This window comes from Rhinoraja longicauda, chromosome 9 (genome assembly GCF_053455715.1).
Source record: "Rhinoraja longicauda isolate Sanriku21f chromosome 9, sRhiLon1.1, whole genome shotgun sequence".
NCBI lineage: Eukaryota > Metazoa > Chordata > Chondrichthyes > Rajiformes > Arhynchobatidae > Rhinoraja > Rhinoraja longicauda.
The window spans coordinates 46,479,940-46,499,954 of record NC_135961.1 but is presented as its reverse complement, the minus strand read 5'-3'; the positions used below and the strand labels follow the sequence as shown (position 1 = coordinate 46,499,954).

At 41.7% G+C, this 20,015-nt stretch overlaps 1 protein-coding gene across 1 annotated transcript in view; it reads right to left on the bottom strand.

Annotated features, from left to right (window-relative positions):
• The window catches only part of LOC144596703 (FERM domain-containing protein 6), a 77,529-nt gene extending 63,992 nt beyond the window's left edge, over positions 1-13,537 (bottom strand). The window contains exon 1 of the mRNA XM_078405389.1: positions 13,189-13,537. The gene's annotated coding sequence lies outside the window, so the exon portion shown is untranslated. The remainder of the gene's footprint in view (positions 1-13,188) is intronic.
• Between the last annotated feature and the right edge of the window lie 6,478 nt (positions 13,538-20,015).

Here is a 20,015-nt window from a genome sequence, read left to right as displayed (position 1 = left end):
TTTCAAGAAAGGAGCAAGTGAGAACACGGGGAATTATAGACCAGTTAGCCTGACATCCGTGGTGAGGAAGATGCTGGAGTCAATTATTAAAGAGGTAATAACGGCGCATTTGGATTGCAGTAAAAGGATTGGTCCAAGTCAGCATGGATTTATGAAGGGGAAATCCTGCTTGACTAATCTTCTGGAATTTTTTGACAATGTGACAAGTAAAATGGATGAAGGGGAGCCAGTGGATGTTGTGTATCTAGACTTTCAGAAAGCCTATGATAAGGTCCCTCACAGAAGGTTGGTGAGCAAAGTTAGAGCACATGGCATTGGGGGTAAGGTATTGATACGGATAGAGAATTGGTTGGCAGACAGGAAGAAAGAGTAGGAATAAACGGGTCTTTTTCAGAATGGCAAGCAGTGGCGAGTGGAGTGCCGCAAGGCTCGGTGCTGGGGCCGCAACTATTTACAATATATACTAATGATTTGGATGATGGAATTAGAAGTAACACTGGCAAGTTTGGGATGACACAAAGCTGGGTGGCAGTGTGAACTGCGAAGAGGATGTTAGGAGGTTGCTAGGTGACTTGGACAGGTTGAGAGAGTGGGCAGATGCATGGCAGATGCAGTATAATGTAAAGAAATGTGAGGTTGTCTACTTTGGCGGCAAAAACAAGGAGGCAGATTATTATCTTAATGGTGTCAGATTAGGTAATGGGGAAGTGCAACAAGATCTCGGTGTCCTTGTACACCAGTCACTGAAAGTAAGCGTGCAGGTACAACAGGCAGTAAATAAATGTTGGTCTTCGTAACGAGAGGATTTGAATATATCCTTCTGCAAAGAGATCCTTCTGCAGTTGTACAGGGCCCTGGTGAGACCACATCTGGAGTATTGTGTGCAGATTTGGTCTCCTAATTTGAGGAAGGACGTCCTTGCTATTGAAGCAGTGCAGCGTAGGTTCACGAGGTTAATCCCTGGGATGGAGGGACTGTCATATGAGGAAAGTTTGGAAAGACTGGGCTTATATTCGCTGGAGTTTAAGAAGGATGAGAGGGGATCTTATAGAGACATATAAAATTATAAAAGGACTGGACAAGTTAGATGCAGGAAAAATGTTCCCAATGTTGGGGGAGTCCAGAACAAGGGGCCACAGTCTAAGAATAAAGGGGAGGCCATTTAAAACTGAGGTGAGAAGAAACTTTTTCACCCAGAGAGTTGTGAATTTGTGGAATTCTCTGCCACAGAAGGCAGTGGAGGCCAATTCTCTGAATGCATTCAAGAGAGAGCTAGATAGAGCTCTTAAGGATAACGGAGTCAGGGGATATGGGGAGAAGGTACATGAACACTAAACTCTACTGCGGTACTGAGGGTGTGCCCAACAATGCGCCAGGGATGAAGCTGCTGCGAATGTACTAGAGTCCATGGCATTACTTCAGAGTGGAGACCCATCACTTATTCCAGCATTTATCCCTGTCAGAATCAGAACAGATTATCAAAACAGTGATGATTGTGGGAGTTGCTCTGTGTAATTTGGCTCCTTACTTTCCGATATTAAAACAATTCTAATAACAACTTTAACATTCCCTTTTAAGGCTTTTTAGGATGTCAATGGGAGATAAAAATCTAAGCCTTTTTTCACTTCAACTCAAACTGTAATACCTGTCACCTTCAATTCTACTGACGTATTCAATTCATGCAGAATTCAATTCTACTGATGTTTGCACTATAAAAGCATTAGGTTATACTGTGTTTCGGTGTCTTAACATTAATGTCCATTACAAATAATAGTAATTTCAAATCCTAGAATATTCCATTGAGCCTCCTTTCCCCACATCCCTTCCTGATACAATTCCTCTATTCTAGGATACTTTGATGTAATGCTGTTACTGGACTAATTGGAAGAGGCTCGGTTATTGACCTATTGGTACAGGTTATGGTGGCACTGTGGCGCAGCAGTAAAGTTGCTGTCTTCCTGATGGAGACCTAGGTTCAATCCTGACCTACGGGTGCTGTCTGTACGGAGTTTGTATGTTCTCCCTGTGACCACGTGGGTTTTCTCCGCGTGCTCCAGTTTCCTTAATTTAGCTTCAGTAAAAATTGTAAATTGTCCCTGGTGTGTAGTACATTGCTAGTGTACGGTTGATTGCTGGTCAGTGCAGATTTGGTGAGCCGAAGGTCCTATTCCACGCTGTATCTCTTCTCTAAAGTATCTCTAATGTCTAAAGTTTAATGCCCAGCACAGTAGTGATCAAGGGTCTTACCAGGTTTGGAGGATTGAGTTATAAGGAGAGGCTGAATAATCTGAATAAACATAGGCAGAAACTGGTATTCTCACAAGTGTCTCCACTCACTCCAGGTCTCCACTCATTCATCATAATCCTTTCCTTTTATCACCTTAAACTACTTAATTGTCAATGTTGATGTAATCTTTGCCCCAATGGTTATTTCTCAAAATCCATTCCACAGCCTTGCCATTCTTTTATCTACCTTCCTTCAGCCAATTTGCCGAACCTACTATTAAACATTGATATAGTCTCTGCCTCAATGATTAACTTCAGCAAAACATTCCACACCTTACTCTTAAACCCCATACATTCATATCTCGAACCCATGTCTCCCAACATGGATCATCAACCTCCACTCATCACTTTAAACATCTAGTAAACATGAGGTTTAGCTGGATAAGTAAATAGTCAAATTGCAGGTTACAACAGGAATGTCTGTTTCTATTTAATCTGTTCCACCTCTTCATAATTTTAAACCGATTGAAGTAATTCTAATCTCATCCATCTGTCCTCGTGATTTCATGCTTTGCTTCAGCTTTGCTTCGTTTTTGCATTTAAATCAGGCAGAGTTCCAGTGTAGCCACTCCACAGAATACAATTTTAAATTGTGATACAATCTACATCTCCCACAGAGCACTAACAGATCCTGTTCGTTCCATTACACAAACAGGAATTAGCGTGAAGTTAAAACAATGCAGAATCTAATCTGGATCATTCAGCCAGAACCAGTGGCATGTCTTTAAATTAGTCTGAGCACAATTATGTCTACCTATGAAACAAACTATGCAGCTATAAGGCTCAATTATCACAACCAAGTTTGACTTCTCATTTCCTGGTGGATAGTGCATTGTAAACTAACATGAAAATAATTCCTAGTAACACTTTTCCAAGGACTCTACACAATAAGTCCATGCAGGAACATACAGTGTTATCTTTTACCAATGTTTATAAAATAAATGGAGTTTGAGTAAACTGATCTCAAAGATTATGCATATTTTTAGATACAGCTGGAAGGATTGAATTTGTTACAGTTTAAATGACCTACTAAAAATAGAAATACATATTCTGTCATCTAGTTTCCAGCATTTTCTTCCTTTCAGGGCCAGTGCATTCTTGCAATACATGCCATGATGGGTGATGGAGAAGTTGAGCCAAACCCTCCCCTCAGCACTTCAGAGGCCAAAGAGTCATATTTCTGTTGCCGACCGCAAACAAGCAGTGGAACAGGTGGCCCCGATCAGGAGGCCCATTGTTGTCAGGCGGTTACTTTTAATCAGGCCAAGGTTAAATGGTTCAGCTGTAGAAAGAAGTTGCTACTGACCCAAGATCAAAGATATGGTCAACTCCCAGGATGTGCCAGGTTAACTGATCGCACTAAAGCCATTAGCAGAAACCACCCTTTATAATTGCCTTCCATGTTTCCAGATGAGGAGATGAAGAAGAAAACAGCAAGAATTCCCACTTCCAAATGATGTTCAGTGACTCTCTGGCAACAACGTGCATTTGTAACAGAGGAGGGTGGTATAGTAGCGCATCAGGTAGAGCCGCTGCCTCACAGCTCCAGTGACTCAGATTCAATCCTGACCTCCTGTGCTGTCCGTGTGGAATTTGCACGTTCCCCCTGTGATCTCATTGGCCTCCTCCGGGTACTCCGATTTCCTCCACATATCAAAGACATAAGGGTTGGTAGATTAACTGGGAGTGGTAAATTGCCCTAAGTGTACATCGGGTGTAGAATCTGTGGTATATTTATAGGATTTTGTGGAGAATAAATCATAGGAAAAATTAGTGGAGCAAATGGCATTGTTCAAGGGTCAGCATATGGTCTTTGATGGCTAAGCATGGAGGGTAGGAGGGAGTCTGACCACAATGCGATGATCAAACCTCCCCCAGTTAATTGTTACAGAATGGCTTCCACCACTGCAAACTACTGGTGATTATTAGTTTTCGGATGAAGATCGGCCATTTTGGCCCGGGAGACATTCAAAGGAGGTATCGGGAGACATTCAAAATCCATGCATTAGACTCTGCGAAATGATGGCATGCAAAACAGATGTTCAAATCATCCTTGAAAGGTAGGAAGACTGAACAAATTTGGGATGGCGTGACATTAATTATTCCAGCTCCACTTGGGGAACATTGGATACCTGTGAGTGAATTAAGGGACTATGAGATGAAGGTTCAGAGCATAGCGTTGCGATTTGAAGCTAAAATATTAGGTTGCAGCCAGGTATGTCACGAGCTGGTACGTGTGCGTTGTGGAATTATGGATATCATACATTGCACATAGAATTAAAAGTAAACTTCAAGGATCCACCCTCTTCAACATTTGTAATTCCTGGAAGTGATGCATTTAATGCTCAGAGTCCTTTCGCTAGTACAATACCATTCATGCCTACAGGTCTTTCCAAGCATTCTATACACATTGAGTACTGGTCATGGTTGAAATGTGCAAAACACGGCAAACTAATTTTTGCGCAGCAAAAAACATTTTGAAATATTTCCAGCAACACAAATGTTGCCATTGCAGATATAATATACTTAATATATTTGGTGACAACACTGATGTATTTCCACTTGATGACACCTCCCTTCCTGCACACCTGAACTAATAGGAATCAGCTCCACCCATCGGTACATATTAGTCGTAGGACCAAATACCCAGGTTCACTAATCTATGCATCCACTCTATTCTATTACGACAGCTGTTTATACTACTTGTTACACCTGGGATGCAACAGTAGAACCTGTTCTCCTCAAGTCATTTCATTCATGATGGTGCACATTCAAAATACATTTCATAGATCAGAATTTGAGCAAGAGGGATTTGGGCCTTCACAAACACACCGCGGCCATGTCGAACAGATCAAGGTTTTACAGATGAGAAAAAAGACCAGGCAAGCACTTCAACATTTTTACTTTCTTTCATCACATCTCTAATATTAGGTGGGTAAATGTCGGTCCAGCAAATGTCAAGTCAAGTGACTTCCTTCTATATAATTTGTCATTCACACACATTAATAGGGGTTCTGAACATTTTTCTTGAGTTAACAATCTGCACAGATCTGAGTGAGCAACACTGAGAGTTGCAGTAATGTGGAACAAAATGAAACACCTCAGCAATACAAAAGACACACTGAATATGATGTTGTTTTAAAATAAATTAAACATGAATGTTTCTGGCAATGCCGAAATTTACTGTTCGTCCCTATCTGCACGAGCCAAGCAGATGAAGAGGCAATTAAGTGTCAGCCACAGTGGTGTAGCGGAGGTCAATAGACAATAGACAATAGGTGCAGGAGGAGGCCATTCGGCCCTTCGAGCCAGCACCACCATTCAATGTGATCATGGCTGATCATTCTCAATCAGTACCCGGTTCCTGCCTTCTCCCCATACCCCCTGACTCCGCTATCCTTAAGAGCTCTATTTAGCTAAAGGTCAAATAAGGACCAGATTGGGAAAGGACAACAGATTCCCTTCCCTGAAGGATATTGGGGAACTAGTGAGTTTGACAACAATCTGGTACTTTCATGGTTACTGAAGCTAATATTTTTGTTTAAACTCATATGTATTTAATTAATGAACAAATTCCTCATTTGTCATGGTAGGATTTGAACTCATGTCTCCGAGTCCAAACTCCAAAATTTTGCCTGCTAGTAACTTAACCTTGTGAAAATAATTTAGTTAATCCAATCTGTAGGCAAATGTATTGAAATATTATATTTTACACAGAAACATAAATAGGTACATCAACCCACCTGTTATTTAGAGTAATGTATTTTCCTCCTGCAATGCTTGAACTTGTTAGCTTCATTATAGAGCACAATTATGGCAAACATATGATACATATCCCAAGATCATATGGGATACAATTACTTGGTTCAAATTTCCAAACAAATTCCATGTTCTATTAAATTTTTTAGGACAGGTTCCCTTCTAATATTCTTGATATTTTTTTAGCACAGATCCAATGTCAAAGAAAGTATAAACATCTTCTCTCCAGGAATTGCTTTTACTATTGTTTTAAATAGAAATGGGATATACAAGAACCAGTCAAAAAGCAGTTGACAGAAACCACAGAACTTCCATCGAAGAAACATCCTGGATATAAAACGTATACATTTATATACTTGTGGTCAGATTTCTTCAAGAAATGTGAGCTAGGACCTTGATTGACACGAACAGAGCCCAGTGTAATTTGAGCAGCACAAGAATATACAGGGATGAATGAACAGCTGGCCTCTGTGACATCTGCACTCAAGGTCTTTTATAATGATCCTTGGAGATTGGAACTACAGAACCTGAGCAAGAAACCGGAAACACTTCAGATGATTTAATGCCATTAGTGCTGTTGGGGAGAACGGCAACTGCTTCAGAATTAAACAGTTGTCCTCCTTCCGTTTTTCATTGTAAATATTACTTCCAGCTTACTTCATGCGGGCATACGACTATTTGCTTCAGAAATTCACACCTAGCAGATGCAGCAAGGAACCATTCAGCCCCACAAATATGACCACAAGGTTTGACCACAATCCCTCTCCCTCCACAATTATCTGTAACAACCAGAGACATATTCTGAAAATAAAATGGTTCATAATTGATATTACCTGTTGCACACTCACAGTCGTGGTCGAGTGTAATTTTAGTTTAGTTTATTGTGAAAAGCTTTTAACACCCAGTCAAGAGCAAGTCTTGCCCAGATTTACATATGATTGGAGAGTTACCCAAGTTCTTTCAACACTACAAACTAGTGAAAGATAGATCAGCCATAATTGAATAGCAGAGTGGACTTGATGGCCCAAATGGCCTAATTCTGTTCTTCGAATTTATGCACGTATAAAACTAATTTGGAAAGACTGAACAGTTCCAAAACAGGGCAAGGGTACATGACGCTAAAATGGAAAATAGACAATAGGTGCGGGAGTAGGCCATTCGGCCCTTTGAGCCAGCACCACCATTCAATGTGATCATGGCTGATCATTCTCAATCAGTACCCGTTCCTGCCTTCTCCCCGTACCCCCTGACTCCGTTATCCTTAAGAGCTCTATCTAGCTCTCTCTTAAAAGCATTCAGAGAATTGGCCTCCACTGCCTTCTGAGGCAGAGAATTCCACAGATTTACAACTCTCTGACTGAAAAAGTTTTTTCATCTCCGTTCTGAATGGCCTACCCCTTATTCTTAAACTGTGGCCCCATGGTTCTGAACTCACCCAACATTGGGAACGTGTTTCCTGCCTCTAACATGTCCAATCCCTTAATAATATGTTTCAATAATATGTTTCATCCTTCTAAATTCCAGTGTATACAAGCCTAGTCACTCCAGTGTTTCAACATACGACAGTCCCGCTATTCCGGGAATTAACCTAGTAAACCTACGCTGCACGCCCACAATAGCAAGAATATCCTTCCTCAAATTTGGAGAACAAAACTGCACACAGTACTCCAGGTGCGGTCTCACTTGGGCACTGAACAACTGCAGAAGGACCTCTTTGCTCCTATACTCAACTTCTCTTGTTATGAAGGCCAACATTCCATTGGCTTTCTTCACTGCCTGCTGTACCTGCATGCTTCCTTTCATCTCGTTGTACGTCCCCTTTTCCTAACTTGACACCATTCAGATAATAATCTGCCTTCCTATTCTTACCACCAAAGTGGATAACCTCACACTTATCCGCATTAAACTGCATCTGCCATGCATCCGCCTACTCACACAACCTGTCCAAGTCACCCTGCAACCTCATAGCATCTTCCTCACAGTTCACACTGCCACCCAGTTTGTGTCATCTGCAAATTTGCTAATGTTACTTTTAATCCCTTCATCCAAGTCATTAATGTATATTGTAAATAGCTGCGGTCCCAGCACCGAGCTTTGCGGTACCCCACTCGTCACTGCCTGCCATTCTGAAAGGGACCCATTTATCCCCACTCTTTGCTTTCTGTCTGCCAACTAATTGTCTATCCATGTCAGTACCCTACCCCCAATACCATGTGCTCTAATTTTGCCCACTAATCGCCTATGTGGGACCTTGTCGAAGGCTTTCCGAAAGTCATGGTACACCGGCTCTCATCTGTCTATTTTCCTAGTTACATCCTCAAAAAATGCAGCAGGTGGGAGAAAGACACTAACCACATGGTAAACTCTTCTAACTGTCTACTGTGATGAATGATCCATAGTTGCTGCGTGTATCTTGCAATCATACTGTACCTTCCATTTTGGCTACTCTTTTGACATGGACTGTAGAAAATAAGATTCCCATTGTATTTTTTTTAATGGAAGTACTGGAAAAATGAAATAAAAGTAGAAAAGTGCTGGAAATAGGCAATAGATCAGAAAGCATCTGCAGAGAGAGAAAAGCAGAGTTGATGTTTCAGGTTGATGACCTTTCATCTCCAGTATTTCCTGTTTTTATATGTGAAGGTTTACCGTTCTGTACAATAATCACTTCAACCTGAACAAAAACAGTGGCTCATCACAAATAAATGAAAACTGTATATTACACCTTAATTCGGATTCACATCAAATGTAACTACAATTGTTGTTGACAACTAATTGAATAGGTCATTTGAGTAATATGTATATCGGAAACAGACCATGTAGTCTCTTGAGCGTGCTCAACCATTCAATGAAGTTAAGGCTGGTCTGACTGGTCCTCAGGTCCACTTTCCTGCCTGTTTCCCCCACAACTGTTGACTCCCTTCTGCTGTAGACCCTCTACCGCTTCTGTCGTCAATATATTCAATGATTCACTGGATGCATTCAAAAAAGAGTTAGATAGAGCTCTTTGGGCTAGCGGAATGAAGGGGTATGGGGAGAAGGCAGGAACGGGGTACTGATTGTGGATGATCAGCCATGAGCACATTGAATGGCTCAAAGGGACGAATGGCCTACTGCTGCACCTATTGTCTATGTATCTATGAGACCTTTCTACCATTGAATCTATTCTCACCCTCAGAGCATTCCCATCAATCCTAATTCTTCACTTATTTCCTTGTAACCTATTATCTCATACATGCTCATCAACACTCCACTGACTCTCACTGGAGTGCTGCGGAACTGTGTGCGCAAATACCTCTGTCTCAAGGGTCAATGGTGGACATGAATCTCAGCCAAAGTGACAATGCCTAATGTGTAATCCACTGGGCTACTATCAAAAGTAATTTTGGAGTGCAAACTGACAGAAACAGTCCCAATATTCCCCAAAAGAAAATGTGCGGAGCAATGAGAACTCAAAAGATGTTTCACAAGGATATGGAGAGCCGAGGGTGGACACGGTGGCGCAGCGGTACAGTTGCTGCCTTACAGCGAATGCAGCGCCAGAGACCCGGGTTTGAACCCGACTACGGGTACTGTCTGTACGGAGTTTGTACATTCTCCCTGTGACCTGCGTAGGTTTTCTCCAAGACCTTCGGTTTCCTCCCACACTCCAAATTAACCGTACAGGTTTGTAGGTTAATTGGTTCGGTAAATGTAAAAAAATTGTCCCTTGTGGGTGTAGGATAGTGTTAGTGTGCGGGGATCGCTGGTCGGCGTGGACTCGATGGGCCGAAGGGCCTGTTTCCACAATGTATCTCTAAACAACAACATGGCAGGTGGAACATAATTTACAAAAATGGGATGATATCCATTTTGGTTGGAAAAAGAACAGAAAAAAGAGAGTATTTTTTAAATGGGGAATGATTGGGAAATGTTAATGTTCCAGAGGAGTTGGAAGTCATTGCACCTATAGCAATGATAGGTGCCATGTAGGCGCAGCAAGCAATTAGGTAGGCAAATGGTATGTTGACCTTTACTGCCAAAGGATTTGAGCACAAAAGAAAAGAAGTTTTACTATAATTACATAGGGACAGACATTCTAAAAAAGGCGTGGTCTCTATTCTCCACCATTTAAAAGAATGAGAGTCAATCACATTAATATATACAAAATCCTTTGAGAGTTTAATAGGATAGATTTGGAAGGATATTTCCTCTGGCTGAAAAGTCTAGATAGAGGGATCCCGGTCTCTATAAGGCCAGGACTGAAATGGGGGGAGATTTCTTCATTCAGACGGTGGTGAATCTTTGGAATAATCTACCCCTGAGGATGGTGGAGGCTGCGTCATTGAGTACATTCAGAACCAAGATCAATAGATTTCTGAATATGACATGGACCAAAGGGTGTGGAGACACAGCAGGAAAGTGGTGTGAAGGTAGATCAGCCATGCTCTGGATGAATGGTGGAGCAAGCTTAATGGGTCAAATGACAGATGGGAATGTGCTTTTGAAGTTACCAGATGAATAGCAAAGAAGGCATGAGGGACCAGGATACTTCTCCCAATTCATATATTTGTGTGTGAAGATCCACAATTTCTATTCCTTGCTACAATTTGCTTAATCTCATTTTTTTTTAAAAGCATAACATTTGGATGATTCAAAAACAAGAAAACTGCATATGCTGCAAATCGAAAAGAAATAAAAACAAATTGCTGGAAATACTTAGCTGGTCGGGCAGCATCCGCTGGGAGAGAAACAGATGATGCGTCAAATCAATGAGCTTTCTTCAGATCTTTCCGGATGCATTAACTGTTTGATTTTATCTAATTCTAACAGCAGCAGATTTTGTGCTTTGCTGTTTCATGACTGCGAGTTTTTAATTCCCCATGTATGTAATTATTTGAATTTAAATTCCCTATTTTTGACAGTGGGGTTTCAACATGGCTCCGAACGTTCCCTCACTCATTACATTAGATAAACTTTCTCTGCTAAAAAAACAATAATTGGGCTTTGAAATCAAGTCCGAAAAGAGATTCACTGGACTAATTCCTGGGATGAGACAATTGTATTACCTAGAGAGACTAGACAGTTTGTGTTGTATTTCTTGGAGTTTGAAAGAATAAGGATGACCTTATTTAAACATTTAAGATCTGAGGGGAATTGACAGCTTAGATGTCAAGATGAGAAACTGCGAGAATCATAGACAAGAGGAACAGCACAGAATAAGGAGCCAGTCAATTAATACCGAGGTGGGTAGAACTTTCTTCTCAGTTGAGTAGCGAATCTCTGGAATTCTCTGCCCCCGGGGGTGGTGGAGGTCTGATCCCTCGATATATAAAAGGCGAAGATAGATAAATATTTGAAAGATCAATTAATTGGGGGTTGTGGGAAACTGGCACAGATGAGTTGAGGCCAGCAATTATCATATTGAATGGTGGAGCAGGTTCTTGTACACATTTTCTTGTGTAAATCCTTGTCCTCTGGCCCTTGTGGCTAAAGGGATCAGGGGGTATGGAGAGAAGGCAGGTACGGGATACTGAGTTGGATGATCAGCCATGATCATATTGAATGGCGTAAAACCGAATGGCGGTGCAGGCTCGAAGGGCCGAATGGCCTACTCCTGCACCTATTTTCCATGAATGCCTCGCTACCGCCTTTTCACGGCATTAACTGAGTTTCTGGCGGAGTAACGCGCCGAAGCAGAGCCTTTGTCAATAACCCGCGTCAACGAGGGAATTTGCTATTGGCTGCAAGTTGCAGAATGAGGTGAGTTTCCGCCCCTTGAACCTGGTACCGTGCTGCACAGTGTCAGCGACCTGGGAGCAATCCGTTCACCGGCTCCGGGCGAAATTAAACCAACAGAGAGCAAAAGTATTATACCATAACAGCAAAACACCATGACAAAATAATTTGCGGGTTCAAATATGTTAAAGCAAAGTTGAACATAATCGTCGGTTTTACGTTTCAGATGCAGTAACCCTGGGCATGTTTTCTTTGTACAGATGAGTTTGTTTAAATAGACCACCGTTTCCTTCCCGGGACAGCACACCATCAGCATTACAATATAGTATATTATCCAATCCCTTGTTGTTTTATCAACAATCAAATCTATAATTTTAGCTTGCGAGAGAAAATGTTAAGAATTCTAAAGCCTGGAATTCAGTTTGCATTCTTATTGCCACGGGGAAAATGATAACATAACAAAAAAATTACAGAGAGCAAACCGAGAATGACACACTGACTACAGACAATATGTGGGTGGCTGGCGACCGGCCTCAGTAGCCATGTCCCTCATCTCACCAAACCTTCCTTTTTGGAAACCCAAAATGAATTAACTTTAAGACCAATATTGAACGCAAATTAAATGTGCTGTTCAGTTCACCGCCTCAGGCCACCCTCTTCGCCCCAAACTGGACATTAGTCTGAATCTATACACAAGGACTCCCCAATCCAAATGGATATAAATAATTGTCTCAATATCTCCAAAATAAAATGTCTGGAAATCCTTACACCAATGTGAGGAGTAACACTTGTGATCATCACTCGTCTGAACAAAAGGCTTCTGAAACATAAATAATTCCTTTGTAACGCCTCATCTTATATTAACAACTATCAATCCGATAAATGCCAAGAAAACAAATCGAAATCGGTATAAGCACACACAATAAAAGTAAGGTATCAAAATGCTGGAGAAACTCAGTGGGTCAGGCAGCATCTCTGGAGAGAAGGAATGGGTGACGTTTCGGATCGAAACCCTTCTTCAGACTCGATCTCGACCCGAAACGTCACCCTTCTCTCCAGAGATGCTGCCTGACCCGCTGTTACTCCAGCATTTTGTAATACTTTCGATTTGTACCAGCATCTGCAGTTATTTTCCTACACCATAAAAGTACATTAATTGTGATATGTACTGGATGTTAGCAGCGTGCAATTGGCGGTGGGGAGAGTCAACTCCTTCACTGCATCAGCGTTGACTTCAGGTCTCAACTGGACGTTTCCAGCGAAAGGGTTGACATGCACAACGGCCACCCAACTCACGTTCAAACATTCTCCAACAAGAGAAACATTGCCCGCAACAGATTAGGATTTGAACTCCTAAATCTTACAAAAACTACGAAACGCGTCATGCTCAATGATTAAGGCTAAGCGTCAATAATGTATTTTTACCTTCTCCATGCGTGGATGCCGCTGACAACCGTCGTTCCAATGTTTTTGAGGGCAGCGGGTTGCTTTCAATACGCCTCGCCCAACTTCGCCGTGTGTACGAAGCGCACAATATCTCGGCACTAATTTCAATTGTAAACGCGTGAGGCTGACTCACACAGTAATGATATCGCCACTAATCTTTGGGTAAGGCACGTCGTCCCGCCACCAGCGACTGGCTGTGGAACTTGCTGACTGGACGTTGCGACAGGTGGGGATTGCGAGCAACGATGTTGCCAAGCCCCAACATTGTGTGAATGGAACGCCAGCCCGGGCCGGGTAAACAAGACCACGCATAGCAACGGGCGCGCGCTCGCTCGGAGAGGGAGCAGAGAGGCGCGTGACCGCCGCGACACAACGCCCACTGCTGCAGAATGCATGCAGGCTGCAACACTGTACTCTCTTTAAACCTCGGAAGAGGGAAACTGGAAATTCGAGAAGTGCCCAACAGATCAGGCAGCATCAACGGAAGAGAAACGCATTTTGTCAGGATCTCCCCTTGGGCAAGGTGGGGGAAGAGTTAGTCAACGATGCATATTCAGTGTTTGAGAGTCGAGACATAATTAGACTACGATGCGATACGATACGATAGAACTTTATTTGTCCCAGGAGGGAAATTGGTCAATGGGACTTAAGGGGAATGGTAGAAATGAGATGATCGCAGATACTGCCCGAGTTGCTGAGTATTTATTTACATCATTTTCTGTTTTATTTCAGAGTTCTGACATGAGTAGTATTTCACTTTTGAAATGTTGGAAATATTTGGACCTTGAGCTTAATGTGTTCAAGATTCAGGATCCAATCTGGCTTATGGCCGCTCTTAATATGATGAAGGCAGCTGTAGACCAAAACTTTTTACACTGTTAAAGCACAAGGGTACCTAGGATGTGAGGGTTTGTGGATTAATTGAGTCAGAGAGTCAAAGAGTCAAACAGTGTGGAACAGGCCCCTCGGCCCAACTTGCCCACACCGGCCAACATGTCCCAGCTACACTAGTCCCACGTGCCTTCGCCTGGCCCATATCCCTCCAAACTCGTCCTATCCATGTACCTGTCTAACTGCTTCTTAACCGTTGGGATAGTCCCAGCCTCAACTACCTCCCCTGACAGCTTGTTCCATACACCCACCACCCTTTGTGTGAAAAAGTTACCCCCTCAGATTCCTATTAAATCTTTTCCCCTTCACCTTGAACCTGTGTCCTCTGGTCCACAATTCCCCTACTCTGGGCAAGAGTTACACCTGAAACTATAGATAGACACAAAATGCTGGAGTAACTCAGCAGGATAGGCAACATCTCTGGAGAGAAGGAATGGATGACGTTTCGGGTTGAGACCATTCTTCAGACTCGAACTTCAGTCTTAACCCGAAACATCACCCATTCCTTCTCTCCAGAGATGCTGCCTGTCCGGCTGAGTTACTCCAGCATTTTGTGTCTATCTATAGTTTCAGGTGTAACTCTTGTCTATCTTCAATTTAAACCGCCATCTGCAGTCCCTACACACCTGAAACTATGACTAATTATGGAATTATTTGTTGAGTGTACACACACATTTCCAATGAATCACACTTAAGATGCTTTTGATAATTTCCGCAATTGGAAAGAAAGATTTAGGGAAATTGGACATAAAAACAAAAGGTACTGAAAACATTCAGTGGGTCTGGCAGCATCGGGAAAGTTTTTACCTCCACAGTTGCTGTCTAACATGCTGTGTGTTTCCAGCATATTCTGTTTTCAGTCCTTTTACTTTTCATTTTGTGAAATTAGGTTCAGCACTCGATAACAATGTTACGTTCCTTCAGCGTAATCCTGTCAGTCACCTCTAAATAGGCCGACAACAATGCATGAGTCTGGTTTCAGTACATCAGTGATCAATGTCGGAAAGCTGTTATCACAAAAATATTGCTGATTTAGAAATTATATTTGTTTGTGATGGTGATAGCGAGGAATTTGTTACCTGGGTGAAATCAAAGGACATGCAGAGAGAACTTTCAATCCACATCCATCTCAATTACAGTAATCGATAATGATTCAACTATAATCACACTGTCTAAATAGGCAAGGGACTGAGCTATTATTTTTACGATGGAATTATATAGTATCATAGCATTGAAACTGATCTAATTCACCACATTACAGGGTATTAGACCAGCTGAGCAAATGTATAGCTCATTTAGCTCTTTAAGCTTGTTCCATAGTACAGTTTGATCATAGCTTAGTTGCACATTAACCCACCAATGCATTGTATCCACTTTAGTTCCACAAACTCACTGTAAAATCAATATAAGCTGTCAATGGTCAAAGGTTTGCAGCTAATTAGAAACAAAATTACAGCAGACAATTCGACAATTAATGTCTTATACCATAACATTTTTGTTATGTGACTTTGTTTTACATATTATATTGTGCATTCATGCCATGCCACTGTTTAACAAAAGATTAAAATGCATTGCACAACTCCTTTGGAATGTTGGCATGTGCCATGACTAATTGTGGTGTCATAGTTCGTTTTGAAATCCACAGTAGACAGTACGTATTTATTTGCTAACTATTAACCTTTCAAGTGACGTAAATATATACCTGGCCTTGACTGAAATACGCTCTAAATGAGGGCAGATGAAAGAGAATGGATAGTAGAGTTGACCAATGAAAATTAGAAAGGACTTTTACTTCCTGTTACCCAGCCATGCCTGTGCTCGTTGCTTAACAACCTGACCATCAAGGGACACAAAGGACTGCATATGTTATAACATAGAGTTAAAAATGTATTGCTGGAGGAACATAGTGGTTAAAGTAGCATCTATGGAGGCAAAGGGATAGCCAACGTTTTTGGTTAATACCCTGCATCAGGACTCAATCTCCGAATACAGGGTCTCAATCTGAATATTTTTTTGTTGCTGAATAGCGGGAGAGTTTGCTTAATAAAAAAAAAAGACGCAATCTGCTGGAGTAACTCAGCGGGTCAGGCAGCATCTTTGGAGAACATGGACAGATGATGCTTCGGGTCGGAACCCTTCTTCAGTCTGAAGCGTCACCTGTCCATGTTTTCAAGAGATGCTTTCTGACCCACTAATTTACTCTTGCACTTTGTGTCCTTTTTGTGTAAACTAGCATCTGCAGTTCCTTGTTTCGTGGGGACTTTGCTTATGCTGTTGGGTTTTCTGCTCACCATTCATTGTGCTAAGCTGTGGTATTCCTGGTGTAAACCTCAAGCTAACCTGAGAGGTTGCTACGGGAGGGCCACTTTAAACATTTGCAATGGATGTATCAGTGGTGCCCACTGAATAATATCATCAACAAAACTCCCAGAATCCTTTACAGGTTCTGGTTGGATACCACTGTTGGGAGTTGATGATCTGCCTTGCTGTCATCAATGGTCCAATGTAACTGGAGAGGGAACATGGTGTTCTGGGAACTTGCGTGAGGCCCTCAATAACCAGTGAAGAGTCTGGAGCCGATGTTAGATACAAATAAAAATGTATGTTTTCTCTGTTTTAAAGACCGTGGGCAGTACGGTGGCGCAGCGATAGAGTTGCTGCCTTACAGCGAATGCAGCGCCGGAGACTCAGGTTCGATCCTGACTAGGGGCACCGTCTGTACGGAGTTTGTATGTTCTCCCCGTGACCTGCGTGGGTTTTCTCCGAGATCTTCGGTTTCCTCCCACACTCCAAAGACGTACAGGTATGTAGGTTAATTGACTGCGTAAATGTAAAAATTGTCCCTAGTGTGTGTAGGATAGTGTTAATGTGCGGGGATCGCTGGGCGGCGCGGACTCGGTGGGCCGAAGGGCCTGTTTCCGCGCTGTATCTCTAAATCTAAAAAAAAGACAAGTTGAGCTATATAAAAAGGCAGTGCATTTATCAGTATTTTTCATGACAGTAGTTGCTGTAAATGACTCACTGTGTAGGTGGGTGGGAGGGGAACCAGGGGCATTTGATGAACATGCGAGAATACAAGGAAATGGTGTGTTTGTTTGTGTGTGTGTTGGGCGGGGGGGGGGGGGGGGAGGGCTGTTGGGATTGTTTTGAGAACCAGAATATACGTGATGGGCCAAATGGTTTCATGAGAAATATAAACGTCCTGGGGAAGGGTGTTGTAGGGAGAAAGAAGATTAGGGGAATGGTAGAAGGAAGACTGGAGAAACCTGAAAACAAAGATGAGAATTTTAACATTTATCATTATAGATGCTGTCGCTAAGGGGTTGCTGTATGAATGGGAATCAGAATAGATTAGGAGATAGGCCTTAACTCTCTGGAGATCACTTTGCCCTGAAATGTAATGGGACCTGCCATGGGATCTGTAAGATGTGATGATCCTGCACGCTTGAGACTTTAGTGGTGCCAGGTTAACAGGTTTTCCAGATGATGGGATGTTATTCTTTTTAATATCCCAATGTATTTTCTAAATGTCATTGAATATTCCTCACTTGACGTGCCTGTGTGGATCCAGGAACACTCAAGCAACACAGCATCGTACAAAACAAAGTGCCTCCCTAATTGGCACTTTCAATATCCACTCTTTCCACCACTGCACAGTGTGACTGCAATGTGTTCCTACTTAGGGATGCAATGTTATGACTACCAAGATTTTCTTAGACAGTATCTGTCAAATCTATAACCAGTGCCACTTAAAAAGACAAACACATGAACATTTTGATTTACACTGTGGGAACTCTTCCATGTTACACCAGAACTTTGAACTCAATATATAAAATGAAAATCCCAGAAGCACTTGCACCTAATAAAATGGGGGTAAATCTCAAGTACCTTGCAATCTGCCTGCAATCATTTTCCTTTTAATGATTTCGAAATCATTAAAGTAAATTGCCAACGTTAAAATCTGTGAATCGGAGCACATTATCATTTTCTTGGAATATTTTGATACTGACAAATGTGAAGACGATTACTCTTGGTTTACTCTAATTTACAAATAATCCATGATTTGATTAATTGGTAGAAAAAGGGCAGTTTGTACTTACTCGTGAAAATTCCAAGGTCACATCCAGCATCGGTTTATTCATTCTTAACTTTATGAATATGCAATATCTCCACTTCAGACAAGCATTCCTACATTTATCACGGAGATGACACCAGGTGGGAAATGACAAATTTCCTGATTCATTACCATTTCATTTTGTATAGCGTTGTTTGATTTAACAATGATAGATTTACCTCTGTACCACACAGAAAACCAGGGAGAATTCATTTAATGTATTGGTCACTAATTAACAAAATTAACAAAATTCGTCATATCAACCAGACTTTGCAACGACGGTGTAGAAGGAATATCTTTGAGTTTTAGTTTAACGAGCCTCTAGTCTCTTCCTGGAGAATGAAAACCAGTGAAGATTTACAGCAATTCACAAAGCAGCTCCATTTCATGTCTTTCATACTCGCTTCCTTCCTTTCATTTCCTGAGGGCGCAGACTGCTTGCTGAGGTGTGAGTCTTTAACAGTGAGCCTCTACTTATTCCAGAAATATACTTTATGCATAAAGCTGTTCAAAATAGAACATTGGCAGCAGATCATTCATTACATTTGCTTACAATAATTATATCAACATATCATCAGCCTGAAATATGATCAAAAAACAAACTACAGGAGGACTCATCAGGTCAGGGAACATCTGTGGAGGCAAATGTTTGGCCAATGTCAAGACTGTATCAGCGCTGGGGGTTGACTGTCTGACCCCCCCCCCCTCCCCTCCCCCCGACCCCCTCCCTCACCTATATCTATACTGGCTGTCTTTACAGGGTGAGACAGCGACTGGTAAGTGATAGATGGATGTGGATGAGTAGGGGTTGATGAGTAAATGAAGCCAGATGGGAGAAAAAGGGGGACTGAGAAAAGTAGTAGACCCCAGCATTTTTGGGAAATAGAGGATTTGTGCTATGGGAGAGAAAGATTTTTAAAAAGAAGTGTGGTGAAGAGGGCAGAGCCTACAATACGGAAGGAAAACTTTAGGGCAAAGCGATGAATGGAGTGTGTACGTGTGTACCTGAGATCCTGCCAGACCCAAACTGGGAGGCTTGAAAATGGAGCTGGAAACCACACAGGACAACGGGTCCACGTCGTCCATCAATCACCTGTTCACACTAGTTCTACATAATTCCACCTTTGTAGCTTCTTCAAAGTTCGCATACCTTGAAGAAACTTTGTAGTGGAACAGTAAAATGGAGACATTAATTATTTCTGTTTCCACAGATGCTGCCTGGTCTGAGTTTATTCCAGCATTTTCTGTTTTTATTATAGTCAGAAATTGTTTCCACCACTGGAGGATCAATAACTAGAAGATAGCGATTTTGGACAATTGGCAAAAGAACCAGTGTGCAGATGTCAATTTTTTAATTTAAATTCTGATCTGAAATGACCTTTTTGAAAGGGTTGTGGAGCAGATTCATTATTAATTTACTAAAGATAATTGGATAAATACCTGAAGAAAAATGATTGCAAGTTTTATGGGAAAGAGGAATGGAGTGTGACTAATTGAATAGTTTTTTTCAAAAGTCATACAAACATTATGGACAAATGGCTATCCTCTGAGCTGTACGTACTCAGGTCAGACTATCTACTCCAAAGTAGAAGCTAAATTTTCTATCACTGGGCCGCTTCCAATATCCAGTGTGTACTCATTTACTTTAGGATGCAAGGACTTTTTTCACAAATCACGAGTTCTGAGTTAAGTTTTCACAAGTTGTCAATACAGCACCACGACTATAATTATTTTCTATATTATGCATCACTCATGTCCAGAAAAAGTTGGATTTGTCTTAAGGCTGAGTATTTTATTACGA